Source organism: Sminthopsis crassicaudata, chromosome 1, assembly GCF_048593235.1.
Source record: "Sminthopsis crassicaudata isolate SCR6 chromosome 1, ASM4859323v1, whole genome shotgun sequence".
Classification (NCBI taxonomy): Eukaryota; Metazoa; Chordata; class Mammalia; order Dasyuromorphia; family Dasyuridae; genus Sminthopsis; species Sminthopsis crassicaudata.
In genome coordinates this window covers 605350661-605366880 of record NC_133617.1, presented here as the reverse complement: position 1 = coordinate 605366880, position 16220 = coordinate 605350661, and the positions used below count along the sequence as shown (strand labels likewise).

At 36.7% G+C, this 16220-nt stretch overlaps 1 long non-coding RNA gene across 1 annotated transcript in view; it reads right to left on the bottom strand.

Annotated features, from left to right (window-relative positions):
- The window catches only part of LOC141555489 (uncharacterized), a 32665-nt gene extending 28519 nt beyond the window's left edge, over positions 1-4146 (bottom strand). Inside the window, exon 1 of the long non-coding RNA XR_012486204.1 lies at positions 4020-4146. This is a non-coding gene — a long non-coding RNA (uncharacterized LOC141555489). The remainder of the gene's footprint in view (positions 1-4019) is intronic.
- Positions 4147-16220: the final 12074 nt, after the last annotated feature.

Here is a 16220-nt window from a genome sequence, read left to right as displayed (position 1 = left end):
AGTAGCAAGACAAAAGTTAGGCTGATTGGTGACGCTCCAGGATGGAGTGGATGATCTTGGCGTCTCCAATATTTGACCAGTCTCTAAATACACCTCAATGTTTGCTTCAGCTACTTCATGGCCTTGGAACAAATTGTTCTCATCTACCTGTTCCTGGGGGTGTTGGGATGGGGATGGGAGTGGGAAGATATGGAAGTTATCACCTGCTTGGGTAGATACTGCCCTCATTCACAGTGGGGGGGGGGTTTGAGGCCTGTCAGTTACCTTAATTCTAATTTATCCTATCTGTGGAGATTATTTTCTGGGAGTGATCACTGCACATGCTCTAGCTTCTTGGAGACATTAGTGGGAGCTGGATGAAAGATAGATGCTGAGGATGGATGAGCAAACCCTACATTTTAAAGATGAAAAAAAAAACCAGGATAAGTGACTTACTAAAAAAAAAAAAAGTAGGAAGCAACAGACATGATTTGAATGCTGATCCCCTAACTGCAAAGCCTTTTTCCTCTGTCCCAAACTTCATTGTTTCAAAAAGAATTAACTCCAGATTGGCTAGAATGACAGGGAAAGATAATGCTCAATGTTGGAGGGGATGTGGGAAAACTGGGACACTGATACATTGTTGGTGGAATTGTGAATAAATTCAACTATTCTGGAGAGCAATCTGGAACTATGCTCAAAAAATTATCAGATTGTACATATTCTTTGATCCAGCAGTGTTACTACTGGGCTTATATCCCAAAGAGATCTTAAGGAAGGGAAAGGGACTCGCATCTGCAAAAATGTTTGTGGCAGCCTTCTTTGTAGTGGCAAGAAACTGGAAATTGAATGGATGCCCATCAACTGGAGAATGGCTGAATAAATTATGATATATGAATATTATGCAATATTATTGTTCTGTAAGAAATGACCAACAGGATTATTTCAGAAAGGCCTGGAGAGACTGACATGAACTGCTGCTGAGTGAAATGAGCAGGACCAGGAGATCGGTGTATACTTCAACAACAATACTTTATGATGATGGATTTGACTATGCTGGAGAAACATCAAGGATGGTCCAGATAACTGGCTGAATATGGTTTTTGAGGATCAGTCCTGCTAAATACAGAGAAGTTCATCCCTAATAGGATAGCTACTTGGTAATAAATCCTTTGGCCTTAGCAATCCATAAAAAACAGAAATATAAGACAGCTTGCACATTTCCCTTCAGTTTTTGCAGTGACAGTGGGAGAGAAGGATGTACAGAGTGCTAAAGATTATACTATATTGGGATCATTCATACACTTATGACTTAGTTGTATGTGTCCAGAAAGGTGACCGAGTTCTACTGAGTTGTAGTTTAATAGAATAATGGTTTCAGTTGCAGACACAAAATGTGAAGTGGGTTTTATTATTCATCCAAAGTATTAAGAACCATCAAAATATAAGATATTTGGTTAACATTGCAATGCAAAAAGACTAACATGAAAATATTACATATTAAGCATCGTTATGCTTAAGAATGAGAGATAGAAAAATTGCACAAAAATTTGCTAAGATCCTCACAAATTGTATCATCATATTTCATAAATAATTGGTTACTTCCCAAGGATAAGAAAAGATATAGAATAAAATAGAAAATAAGAATAAAGAATAAGAAATGAAATATGTAGATTGCACAGAAGTCTTAGACCTACTCATCATTAAAATTTTCTTTAAGAAAAGAATGAGAAAGTGCTAAACATATTATATGATATCAAAAAATGAAACTGATTGTATTTAAACAGATATTGTCCTCCTTATATTACAGAGATGTTTGCAGAATAAAATGAAATACTTTATATAAAAGTTCTTTGAATTTTTAAGGGAAAAAACCTTAAACACAAATAAAACATCATAACTAAGATTTTATGTTTTACAAACAGAAGTTTTTATTGAAATGATTCCATAAGATAGGTAGTATATGTTTTATTTTCCACATTTCATATGTGAAAAAAAACTGAGACTCAGGGACATTTTGACTCTCCAAGGTATGAGGGTTTTTTTTTTAATTTTTTTTTTAATTTCTCTGCCAAGGAGAATGATTTTTTAGGCTGGAAAACATTGCTCAAAAATAAATAAAAGTGAATTGATAACCCAAGAAAACAAGGGAAATAGTAAAAGGTAATAAACTTGTGCTAGATGAGCTCTGGGTGAATAATATACTCAAGTACTGAAATAAATACAGGTGATTGCTGAAATTTCATGGTGGCCCAGAGAGGTACCCCAGAAGTAAGAAAGGAGAAATGTTCCAAAAAAGGAAGATAATGGAGTCAACAAATTGAAGTTCATTGAGTTTGACTTCATATCTTGGCAAAATTTTCGGACATATTATTAAAGGACTGTCTGATGATTCTAAAAAAAGAAGACATGCTTACGGGCCAGGTGTGTGTGTGTGTGTGTGTGTGTGTGTGTGTGTGTGTGTGTGTGTTCAGTGCATGGCAGGATTACCAGACTGATAGATGAGGGGAATGCTATAGATATAGTTTAACTAGATTTTTATCAAAGCTTTCGTCAAAGTCTTTCATGTAAGAATACAATTAGTTCCATGGCCAGACCCACAGGGAACTCAGTAATGAACAAATGTGAAATTGAAAAGATGTCCCCAGTGATCAGAGATCTCTGTAAATCACCCCCTGCTGTTTTATATTTTTAAATTAATAATTGGGCAAAGATAGAGATGAAATACTTATCAAATCTGCTAATCACACAAAGAGAAGAGAGTAGCTAACATACTTTGACAGAGTCAATATTTTTAAAATCTTGATAATGTAGAATAAGATTCTTAATCTGGAGTGGGGAAAGAAGAGAGAGAGAGAGAGAGAGAAAGAGAGAGAGAGAGAGAGAGAGAGAGAGAGAGAGAGAGAGAGAGAGAGAGAGAGAGAGCTAGTTAAGCCTTCTCAGAATCATATATGTTTAAAAAATAATTATAGAATAAAATTATAAATTTCAGTTAATGAGGTTAACCCTAACCCTTTGAAGTTAAAGTTAAGAACTTCTGGTCTGGTATATGAAACCAAGTCAAGGTGAAATTTAATAGGGAGAAAAAGTAGAATCTTATATTTTTTGTTCAAAAAAATTTGTATCAGGGCAGCTAATTGGTGCAGTGAATAGGGCACCAGTTCTGAAGTTAGGAAGACCTGAGTTCAAATCTGCCCTCAGACACTTAACACTTCTTGACTATGTGACCCTGGGCAAGTCCCTTAATCCCAATTGCCTCAAGGGAAAAAATCAATATCAAAAAGAACAAAGTGGAAGAGGAATGGTCAAATAACAGTTCTCATGAGGATCAATGGAAAGAAAACCTTCCTGAGACCTTTTGGATTCTTACTATATGTTTTTAAAGAAAAACTCAATGGCCACTTGTTAGAAATGACTTTAGAAGAGACATCCTATAAAATCTTTCAATATGTTTGATTTGTGCTTTTTGGCACTCTGGTCTCCAAGATCAATGGTCTTTCTAAAGGTCCTTAGCTATGATTTTTGTTCTCATTAATGCACAGCTTTTTCTGATTTTCTTAGTCACTAAGAACCTCCTTTCCTCTTCCCCCTCATCAATGCTTTACCTCATCCAGTATCTTTAAGAAACTTTCCATGAATGAATGATTAATGCCTTAATTAAGCTCCTTACTACAAACCACATACTGTGTAGGAGACACAAATAGAAAAGTAAGACAGGCTCTGACCTAGAAAATCTCAAGTTCTAGTGGGAAAAACCACATATATGGAAGATTTCAGGAGCAAATCAGATAGAAAGAACCTATGATCTTTAAAGTGTAGCAGCAAAGCAGATAGTAATGTATTTCTTTAATATCATTTCTGCTGATAAACTAGTATCAAGGATTTAACATGTATCAAGTACCCACTATGTGCCTGCCACTGTGCTAGCATTAGAGATACAAAAAGAGGCAAAAAACAGTACCTACCTTCAAAGAGCTTACAATCTACCTGTCTTTATACTCTGGTTCCTCTTCAGATCACATAAATCTTTCCCCTTTTACCTTTTCTTTGTTGAAGCATTTGATGGTACTAAGGATGTTGATTAGCAAGAACTTTCTTTTCTGAGTCTTCAGCAGCTGGAGCTCTAGCACTGGCAGGAGCAGTTGCCAGGCTGCATGTATTCTGTATGAGGGTTCTGTATGAGGGTTCTGGACTGGAAGATTGCTATTCCCAAGGCTCCTTAGTTCAGGCTTGTAAGCAATTTCCGTCAAGATCCTAGTAATATCACATAATTTGATGTATTATAACTACCAATGGTTGTGTCTCATCTTCCCCTACTAGACATGGGAATCACATGACAATAGAGAATATATCTCATGATATTGATGATAGTAGTGACAACATTTATATAGCTTTTTATGTTTTACCAAATACCTTACATTAATTATTTCATTTGACACAACAGTCCTTTAAGGTAAGGGCTATTATCCTCATTCACTATCTTATTTAAACTTCTTATCTCTTCTACTGCCTAGCCCAGTGCTGTGCAAACAGAAAGTATTTAAATGTTTGAAAATTAAACAAATGCTTCAAAAGAACCCAGACCAAACTGTCTTAGCTCTTTTTAAAATACAACAATCTCCTTTGTAGGAAATTCTACCAATAAATATCTGTCACTTGGGGGAGGGCGGAATAGGAACATTTAGGGGTCTAAAAATGTACCAGATGTACTATTATCATGGATAATTTTAGTGCCATTTAGTGATGTGCCATCACATCATAATGATGTCTTTCCCATGATTGGAGACATCAATCCCAACAGCAATAAATATTCCCAGAGACTGACCAGGTGAGAAAGGGTTAAGATTATTGTTGCTGCTGGTGGTGGTCCTTTGTTCCCAAAAAGTACAATGATGTCAGAGAGGTGATGCTATGACATGCGATGAACTGGACTTGCGTGAAGGAGGGCTGTGTAAGTGTGTCACCTGTGATGCTTTCTTTTCCAGAGCCATCTGGGTCCAGTGGCAAGATACAGTTCAAGACAGATCAAGATAACAGGAGATGGCCTCCGATGCAGTGGCAGACTGTGGTTGGCCTTTTCAAACTATAATACAGCTAAACAACTTCATTCTAAATCAAATGTGCCAGGATTGACAAAACACACATTTGGAATAAATCAGAAGATGGGAGGGAACTTTTTGGAACAATATTCTGATTCCCAGCAATATTCTGATGGTCTTGGTACATTTTCTGAAGACACTTGGCTAATTCTTCTTTCCTGGGGAAAACTTTCTGGGTAGGGGAGGTAGGAGGGATAAGCTTGAAATAAAGATGACATAAAAACAAAAAATATCAATAGAATTTGGAAAAAAAGAAAACTAGAAGGTTTCTCCCACTACGGTTTGCCTCCCATTTGCCACACACTGGGTGAACATGTGTAAGTCATTTGTTCTGTGTAAACTTTAGAAACCCTATCAAAATGGGAGCAGTTATTCTAATTCATATGTGTGTAAGTCATTTGTTCTTTACTTATCTTATTAAATAATAATTCTTGCTTTGTAAACTTTAGAAAACTTCAAAATAGAAGCAGCTATTATATTTCATATTATCATAAATAAAATATTGGATATGTCTATATTTAATATCACTTATTACATTTTATATTATATATAAGTAGGAACACACACCATTGAGTTTATATCAAATACTTTCTTTGGTGGAGACTTTTTTTTTCTCTAAATTTGAGGGTTTAGAGGTTGTCATTTTTTTGTTTGTTTGTTTTGTTTTGTTTTTGCCAAGCTGTTTTTCTCATTGTACAAAATTCTAGGGTGAGGCCAGAAAGAGCACCATTGTTCAGAGATACAGCTGAATATTCACCACTCTGTTCTCCTCTCATCACTCTTCTGGCTAACCCATTTAAGAGTAATGATTGCTGTTTCACAAAGCAGCACTGAGGAGATTTCCTGTCCTCATGAAAACACTTCCATCCTTTGACGACCCAGGGGAGGAAACAAAGAGCAAATGCTTCCATATCATAACAGGATATAGGGCTGTGTGGCTCACTCCTAACCCACATCTCTGATAGAAGCACTAACCCGTGTGCTCAGGTCCCTAGAGGAATCAGTACAAGCCATAAGGAAACCAGGAAGCGGGCCTTGATCCCCATCATTTGGTTTCCTCTTCTGTAAAACTGGGCTAAGAATACTTGCTTTTGAGAAGAAACCTGACAGAACAGATTGAGAGCAAGCGTGAGAATCAAAAAACTTAAGAGTTTGAATTCCATGTCCGAGGCACATTGATCTGGGGCAGTTCACGTAAGATCTTTAGGCCCCAGACAACTCTGGGAGTCTACATGACAGAGCAGGGGCCTATCTGCGTTTTGGTAAAGAATTTCTCACCAGTGAAACCACAGGCTTAAATCAATATTTGCACTGCTTTTTCACAGGGGTAATCTTGGGAAAGTATTTTTGCAAACCTTAAAGCATTACAGAAATATCGAATGTTATTCTCATTATTCCAAGGTCCCAGGATAGAAAGGTCTAAGTTTTTTCCCTGTGTCCAGTCTGTCACTGAGTTCTCTTATTTCTTCTTCTCAAAAGACCCTCAAATATACTATCATCTTTTCAGTATTATCTTCCTGGAATATTGCAACAGCCTTCTCATGGGTCTTCTTCCTGCTAACCAGTCTCTCTCTCTTTTTCTCTCCTTTCAATTCACAGAATTCAGGTAATGTTAGAGTTAATTGCCCAGCTTCTTTAAGTCTACCTATTTATCTATTTATTATTTTTGCTGAGCCAATTGGGGTTAAGTGACTTTCCCAGGCTTACACAGACATAAGTGTTATATGTTTGAGATCAAATTTGAACTCAGGTCCTCCTGACTTCAGGGCTGGTGCTCTTATCCACTGCATCACCTAGCTACCTCCTTTAGTTTACTTATAAAGAAACTGAGGATCCAACAGGGAAAATGACATTCAATTTTATGCAGTTAATTTGTGATGGAACTAGAATTAGAACACCATTTTGAATACCCCTGCTAGAATTCATCATTCCTGAATATCAATTTCTTTCCTTCCTTTCTTGGCTTTAAAAACTATAATGATTCTCTATTGATTATTCCAAAGCTTCTTAAACAGGGGATTGAAACCCCCTATGGAGGGGAGGAGAATCAAGAAAAATTTGGCAATGCTAAAAGATAGCAAATATTGCACCAATATTTGATTCTTTACATAAAAATTAAAAAGCACATCCATCTCAGTAGTATGTAGATTTTCTTTCCTTTATAATGAATGGTAAAATTATGTGTATGCTAGAAATTGTTTTAAAATAAATTTATTTATGATTTGTTATTAGTAAATATTTGATGTGCATCCCAATTTTATATAATAATATATATGCCCAGGGTCAAGTAAAAATTTCTTGGGCAAAAAGAGGTTATGAATGGAAAAAAATTTAAGAAACTCATTTTTAATACAAATGTTACTTCTTTTCTAAAGTCCTCCATACATTGGATTCTACCCAACTATTTAACACTATTGCCCATTACAGACTTTCTATCTAATCAGACGATTTTCTTTACTGCCTCTCCCAAATGCCTTGATTATTTTCACCTTTGGGATGATTGATTCAAGGTGTTCCTGTTATCCTCATTATTTCCCTCTTTCCTTTCAGCATATCCAAACCCTATCTATCCTTCAAAGTTCTACTCAACTTTTCCTCCATGAAGCCTTCACTCAGTGTTTGTAAGGTCATCCCCTGTACTCTGAGCCATCACTAGTTCTCTTGACCTTTTTCTTGCTACTGGATTTGGGTGACTCTGGAGGAAAGACTAAGGTTGATGATCCTGCACAGACCCGCCTCATTTAAATCCAATTCATCTACAAGTCAAGACATCACCCTCCTGATATCATTAGTATCCTTCAAGATGAACAACTCAACACTCTGTTCTACACAGATTTTTCTCTTTTTTGCCTTCCTATTGCTTTTATAAGTAATATCTCAGTGTCTGGTACATGGCAGGTACTTAACAAATACTTGATGGCGAGCTTAGTAGACATATTTCTGAGCATGCAGTCAGCAAGACCTGAGTTTAAATGCTGCCTCAGATATTTATTTTCTGTGCAGGTGACCTGAGCAAGTAATTTAACCTCAGCCTCAGTTTCTTCATCTATAAAATGGGGATAATAATATCATCTATCTTCCAGTATTATTGTAAGCATTAAATGACATAATATTTTGCAAATATTAAATGGAAATACAAATTGTAGGCATTATTATCATAATTTCTCACAGTTGGCATCCAAAATCACAGAATAATCTTCCACTGAATCATGAAGTTTTAGAACTGGAAGGTACTTTAAAAGCATTGAGTTTAATCCACTTATTTTGCATATGGGGAAACTAATATCCAGAAAAAATTAGTGGTTGTGCTTTACATTGAAATCAGTTGTCCACCTCTGGCATCTTCCTATCAGTTTCCTGCTTAGACCAGCATCTCTGGACTAGACCACCAGTAGTCAGAGGTTATAACCCATTCATCTCTGCAATCCCAACCTAGACTTAGGCTATGTGGATGGTTTAATGAATCCAACTAGCCTAGTATTGCTAGCCATTGGCCAGAATATTGGACCAGACAGACCATGGACTTCAGTCATTTAACCAGCTGTTTTGTTGAAACTTATTGAGGAACCATTCCTCTATATAGGTATGGTAATCAAATCAATATTACTAAATTGCCATTGTTCCTGGTAAAGTCATCTCAGCTGATGGCCTTGTGGATCAACTCACTATCCCTGCTATTTCCCTGCTATTCCCTTATATCAGCCCTATAATGGGAGGATCTCTTTCATTCTTGTATTTATATCTCCAGGGTTTAGCACAGTATCTGGCACACAATAATCGATCAATAAATGCTTTCCATCCTTCATTTATTAATTTCCCATAATCAAACAGCTGATTTATGACAAAAATATAATTAGAACTCAGGTAGCCTCAGGTAACCCAAACGGAACTCTTAATTGTTTTGTGTCTATTGATCTTGCCTCTGCAGTACCCCGTATAGTGCTGCATACAACATAAGGACTTCATAAATATTTATTGTTAGAAATGAGAGGTACATCTCCACTGAAGGAATGACGTCAGAAAGTTCCTCATTTGCCCCTAAAACATGGCCTGGAACCTTGGGGTCTTGGCCATTCTTCATATTTCCAGAGCGATGCTGAATTGACAATTAAGTAGCTTTAAACAGTAGAAGGAATATTGGATCTGGAAAGCCAGGAGTTGTTGTTATTCAGTCATTTCATTTGTGTCCAACTCTTTCTGATCCCTTTTGGGGTTTTCTTGGCAAAAACAAAAACAAAAGCTACCTCAAGAGGACAAAAAGATCTGGGCTTAAATCCTGGCTCTACACTTGAATACTATATAATGTCTAATAATAGTTGAGTCATTCTGGGCCTTCTCTGGGCCTCAGTTTCCTTATCTGCAAAAGGAGAAGGAGGAGAATTTTTATTCTAACTATCTCATAGGGGAAAATGAAATGTGTTCTACTCCAACTAAGAGAATTTTTCTTTCTCTTTTCCTGCAATTGGATCTATGTAGTCAAAAAGTTGGCAAATTCACTTCTTATGAGGTTAATGGTGAAGTTATTGTCCTTGTTCAGTAATAGCATGATTTTGGGGAGAAGGGGGCAGGATTTCCCAGTACTTTCCATATAGCTCAGGGAGGTTTGGGGTTGCCTAACTTAAGTAGGGCAGCTGGATGGACAGTGATTAGAGCTCCAGGCCTGGAGACAGAAAGACCTGAATTCAATCCAGCCTCAAATATTTACCAGCTGTGTGAGCCTAGGCAAGTCACAGCACCTTGTTTGCCTCAGTTTCCCCATATGAACAGGAGAAAGAAATGACAAATCACTTCAATATCTTTGCCAAGAAAACCCCAAATGGAGTCACAGAGTTCAGTATAACTGAAAAATAATTGAATAATGAAAAAAATTGAGAAGGTAGTTTGGTTGAGTGAGAATAACAATAGCATTGGGTTCAAACGCCATTTCTACTGTTTTATGATCATGAACAAAGCACTAAGCCTTCTTGTGCCCCAGTTTTCTCTCCTGTAAATAATATATATGAGTGTGTTTTTAGGGAATGGGGGAATATGACCTCTGAGGCCCTTTGCTATTACATACTCATATTTACAAGCAGGATCTGGTACCCACATTTGCTTGGGCTTTGAATCCGATATCATGAGTCTTGTGGGCTCCAGGCCTTGGTTCTGCTTCAAGGAGCCCAGGTTTCTCTTAGGTTTCCTCATATGTATGGAGGCAGGTTCCAGGAGGGGCTGTGTGTTTCTCCTCTGGCTCCCCTGCATGTAGCTGCTTGATTTGGGTGTCATGTTCACCAAACCAGTCCTGAGTAAGATGTCAATTGACAGGGCTGAGGGCTCCCTGGCAGACAGCATTAAGTAGAGCCACCCACTCAGTGTTTGGATTGGCATTTGCCATTGGTGCCATGCAAAAGGTGTGGTCTGAGGCTGTTTATCAGGCTGAGTCCTGGAGGTGTACTTAACTTGTGTTTTTAGTGGCAACGTTTCCAGGAAAGGTTGATCATAGAATCACAGCATCTTGGAGCTGTGAGAGCTTTAAAGATATAGCACAATCTTTTCTTTTTACAGGTGAAAAAAAAATGAGTTCCACAGAGAGGAAGCAATTTGCTTAAGATTACACAACAATTTAGGAGTAGAATCACAAATAAAATCCCAGATTTTCTTGATTCCTAGTTCAGTGATTTTTCCCACCCAAAGCCATGTGCAAGTCTAAATGCTTTTAGCACCATGTGAAGTAAGAAGATGCACTTCTTAACTCCTCTATTTTGCTAGCTATATTAGAGCTCATTATGCATGCATGAACAACTAAATACACCTACTCCCCCTCTTAGAGTCAATACCTCTTGCCAAATCGGACTGAATTCCACTGAGGAGAATTTTTTTTTTTTCTTTTTCTGTAACACAACCCAATTTGGTCTTTGCAAATTTGTCTTCAATCAAATTGTCTCTTAGTCCAAACCTTTGCTGGGTGGATTATTATTAACCCACCATATTTGAGTTGGTTTCAAATTTAAGTCCTAGTCTTCTGAGCTGGCTCTAATTTTGGGAAAGACAAAGGATTTAGGAAACAGGTAAGGGTGGGACAGGGGAGGAGATTTGGATGGGAGAACTCAACTGATTTTTATCTAGTGTGAAACAAGAGATAAATTTTTGAATAGGAAGGGATCATAGAATCACTGAATATTTTTTAGATGAAAACTTTGAGGCTAAAATACTCTGCTTAAGGTCACACAGGTTAATAAACATTTATGAAATATTCACTATGTGTTAGACATTGTGTTAAATGCTAGATAATCAAAAATGCTAGATAAGGGAAAAAACAGTTCTTGCCCTCAAGGAATTTACAATCTAATAAGGGAGACAATAGGTAAATAAATAGAAAATAATTAATAGAGGGAAGGCACTGGAATTGAGAAGGATTGGGGAAGGATTCCTATGGAAAGTAGGATTCTAGTTACTCCTTAGAGGGAGACAGGGAGGGCAGTAGTTAGAGATGAAAAAGGAGACCATGACATGTTGGAAACTGAGATGGAGTGTCCTTGTGGTGGAAGAGTCAGGAGGCCTTTGGACTGATCAAAGAAGTGACTAGGATTAAGATTTAAGAAAACTGCAAGGGTAGGATGGGGCTAGATTAAAAAGGGCTCTGAACACCAATCAGAATTTGCTCCTGGAGGGAATAAGAAGCCACTGGAATTTATTGGCTTTAGGCACATGATAGGATCTAGGCTTTAGGAATATTATTTTAAAGGCTGAATGGAGAATGGATTGGAATTGAGAGAAATTTGAGATAGTCAGCCCCAGCAGGAGGCTATTGCAATAATCTATGCATGAGATAGTGGGAGCCTTCACTAGGCTGGTGTACTGTTAGAGAGTAGGGGGCGTATTTGAGAAATGTTAAAAAGGAGAAGTCAATGGACCTTGGCAACTACTTGCTACAATACCAATGTTACTCTAGTAGGCAAACTTGGCAAGACATAAAATTGATATGTATCAGGAGCATGGAAATTACAGAATCATAGGCTCAGAGCTAAAAGGAACCTAAAAAGGTCATTTAATCCAACTCTTTCATTGTAGAGATGAGAAAGCCAGATATCAGAGAAATGAAAGAATTTAATAGTATAGATTTAAAATTGGGAGTTGAGTTCAACTAATTCCACCCACAGGCAAGGAAAATGAGGAGTAGGGCTACACAGAATGACAAGACAAGAAGCAGAGAACTGATTATGGAGGATGTTTTTAAATGGAGGATTTATATTTGACTTTGTAGGCAATAGGGAGTCACTGGAGTTTGTCGAGCAGAAAGGGTAGCATGGTCAGACCTGCTCTTTAGGAAGATCACTTTGATAGCTTGCATGGAGGACAGACTGGAGGTAGAGAGAGCCTTATAACAGGGAGACCACGCAGCAAACTATTTCAACAATTTGGATGTGAATTGATAAAGGCTTGTTCCAAGGTAGTAGCAATGTCAGAGGTGAAAAGGCATGTATGGAAGAGATGTTACAAAAGTCAAACTGAGAGGCCTTTGCAATAGATAGGGATATAGGAAAGAGATTTTTTTGTAGAGATATAGGAAAGAATCAAGAGTAAAGCCTTGCTTGTAAATAGGTGATTAGAAGGATGATGATATCCCTCATAGCAATAGGGAAGTTAGAAAGAATGGAGAGTTTAGAGGAGAAAAGTAATGATTTCATTTTGGAACATGTATTGTTTAAAACATCTATAGCAGGGCTTCTTAAACTTTTTTCACTCACTACCCCTTTTCACCTGAAAAATGTTTATGCAACCCCAGATAAATAGGTATATACAATAGGTATACAAATCAAACATTCACTGAAAATAAATCATAATTTCTCAATCCCCACATTCAGTTACATGATCCCATGTAGGTTTACAACATAATTTTAGAAGCTTTGATCTACAGAATATCCATTTTAAGATATTCATTAGATAGTTGGAGATGAAGATCTAGAAGTCATCAGAAAGGTTATTACTACTTAAATACTATGCCAAATAGAAGTGATGACAATAGACAACCTTGTTTTACTGCTGAGTTTATTGGAAAAGATTCTAATTTGCCTCCATCACAGATAGTGATTCCTCTTTGTTTTAGATTTTATACTATTATTTTTTTTTAAGACAATTGGGGTTAAGTGACTTGCCCAGGGACACACAACTAGGAAGTGTTAAATGTCTGAGACCAGATTTCAACTTAGGTCCTCTTGCTCTAAGTGCTTTTTTTCTGTCTATCATTTTTAAAAATGTTCATTTATTCCTTTTTTTGTAACATTTTTAGCAGAAAATTCCTAGCATTATTTCATTGATTCAGGATTTAGACCTATTAAAAAAGGACTCTAGTAATTTCATAGATCTATGAATCATATATTTTGACAATGGAAGTGTTTTTGGTAATCATTTATCTTGCCCTTTCATTTTATAACTAAAATGGTAACATGCCTTATCGATGGTGACATGCATTTTTCTCCATTCAAATCAGTGATTTTGTTGATGTTAGTCTCATAGTTTGCATGTGTCAAAAATTAGGATTTGAAAAAAGACCTGTTGAATGGTGTCTAGTAACACAGAGAAGCAGTGTGTTCTGTATCAGGTACAGGAAACTTGAATTCTGGAGAAGGTCAGATTCTTGAATTATCCAAGAATTAAGGAGATATCAAACCTTAAGTTTCAACTATTTACTTTCCATCACATTGAATGTTAGGCAATTAATGTGATCGATGATGAGATATTATATATTTGTTGTATTTTCCTGGTAGAACATAAACTCCTTGAGGACAGGGCCTATTTCACAGTGCTTTACATAAGAAAGGAACTTACTGAATTGAATTGAGATCACTGTGGGGGAATAAAAATAGAAGCATTATAAGTAGTCCTCCACAGAGGAATGATTTTGGACTATAGCTGTGAAACATGAAACAATAGATCAAAACCAAGACAAAACAAAATAAAAAAAAAATTATGTATACAGAGCCAAGATGTGAAGGATTATCAACTGGTCAACTTCAGCCATGGTAGAAAGAAAGTCAAAACTTCACTCTGCACAGTGAAGACTGTGATCAGGTAAAACCCATATAGAGAGAACTAAAGGCAAAGGGTGCAACTTACTGAAACATCACAAATTGTGACTTTTCCAACTACCATAAACCTGTGAGATGCATTCATTATCTGAATGTTAGGAAAATTTCTTTGTGTATGTCTCAAAATGATGGATTCTCTAAACTAAGAACCTACTTGACAGTTCCTAGTTATAAGTAATCCTTGTATCATCCAATATTCCAAGCCAACTAATTACTTGACATCCTGAATCTTTTTCTTTAAATGAAAAAAGCTGTTGCAGGAAGTCATCCTCACCTCACTTTCTCAGATTCATATTACATGTCCAAAGTTGGGTTTGCACAGCACAATACACCTTGTAGCAACTCAGCATTTCTTTAAGAGCATTTGCTAAGCTTAACCTAAAACCCTGATTTCCATCCGACCATGACCTCCAGCTCAGACCTTTATCTTTTTCTATCCTGAATTATTGAAGCCTTTTCACCAGTCCTTCCTTAATCAGCCTCCTTGCCTTCCATTCTGTTTATTTTTGATAGATTACTCTTTCTGAAGGGCAACTCTGATCTTCTCTGATCAAAAAACATCAGCAGTTCCCCATTACCTTCAAGATAAAATTCCAACATTCCAGGCTTTCCAATAGGATCCAACCTAATTTTCTAGCCTTCCACTGCTGCCCAACAAGTAGCCTTCACATTATCTATCTGGATGGACTTCTCACACCTCTGCTTTGCTATCTCTATGCTTTTGTTTGTGCTAATCCCTCAATCTGGAATGGTAGTCCCTCCTATATTTTGCCCTGGAAAAATTCTTTCCATCCCTCAAGATAAAGCTCATCATTTTATCTTCATCTTCCTCTGAATCTATCCCCTCCCTGACCCCCCAATTTTGGACTCTATACTGTGTTCCCTGGTTTTGATAGATGAACTTTCATCTACTCTTGTCAGGAATGAGATCTCACCAAATTTTCCACTCATGTCTATCCTCTCCCCCAGTCTTCCTCATTGGAATGTAAACTCCTTGAGGGCAGAGAATTGCTTATATTTGCACCCCCCCCACTACTTAGCCCACTGCCTAACATATAGTAAGGGCTTAAGAAATTATTTCTATATTGATTTACCTCTCTACAGAGACTTCCCTGAACTCAACAGTTGGGTATGTTCTCTCCTTCCTCTAAATTTCTATAATATTCCGTATCTTTTATGTTACAGTTGTCACATTCTGACTTATATTCTACAAATTCATAAACATGCCTTATAGCCTTCTATTCTGTGAAAGAAGAATTTATGTTCAATATACCAGATTATCACACATTGCATTGTCTTTTTGTTGAATGATGAATGAGCAAGAATTTTTCTGCTCATTTTATTGGTGACATACATATAATAAATTAATTAGGTGGAAAATACTTTCTTTCCCAAATATAATACTTTTTTGATTTATTGTGGGGTAACTAGATACTGCAGGGGGTAGACTGTTGGACATGGTATTTTTTTATTTTCAAAACATATGCATAAATAATTGCCACATTCACCCTTACAAAACCTTGTGTTCCAATTTTTTTCTTCCTCCCTTTCTCCCACACTCTCTCTTAGACAGCAAGCAATCCAATATATGTCAGACATGCATTTGACATTTCCACAATTATCATGCTACACAAGAAAAATAAGATCAAAAAGGAAAAAATGAGAAAGAAAACAAAAAGCAAACAAAGAACAACAAAAAATAGTGAGAATATTATGTTGTGATCCACACTCAGTCCCCACTGTCTCTCTCTGGGTGCAGATGGTCCTCTCCCTAACAAGACCGTTGCAACTGACCTGAATCATCTCACTGTTGAAAAGAGCCACCAGAATTTATGAATGAGATAAAAATATGGAGTAATTAGAAATTTGATGGAGAAATAATAATAATGTTTATCTAATGCTTTAATTTTTTCAAGGTGCTTTACATATCTCACTTTATCCTTGCAACAATTCTGTGAGGTAGGTGCTATAATTATCCCTATTTTATAGATCAGAATTGATCATTATATAATCTTGTTGTTGCTATGTACAATGTTCTCTTGGTCCTGCTCATTTCACTCAACATCAGTTCATG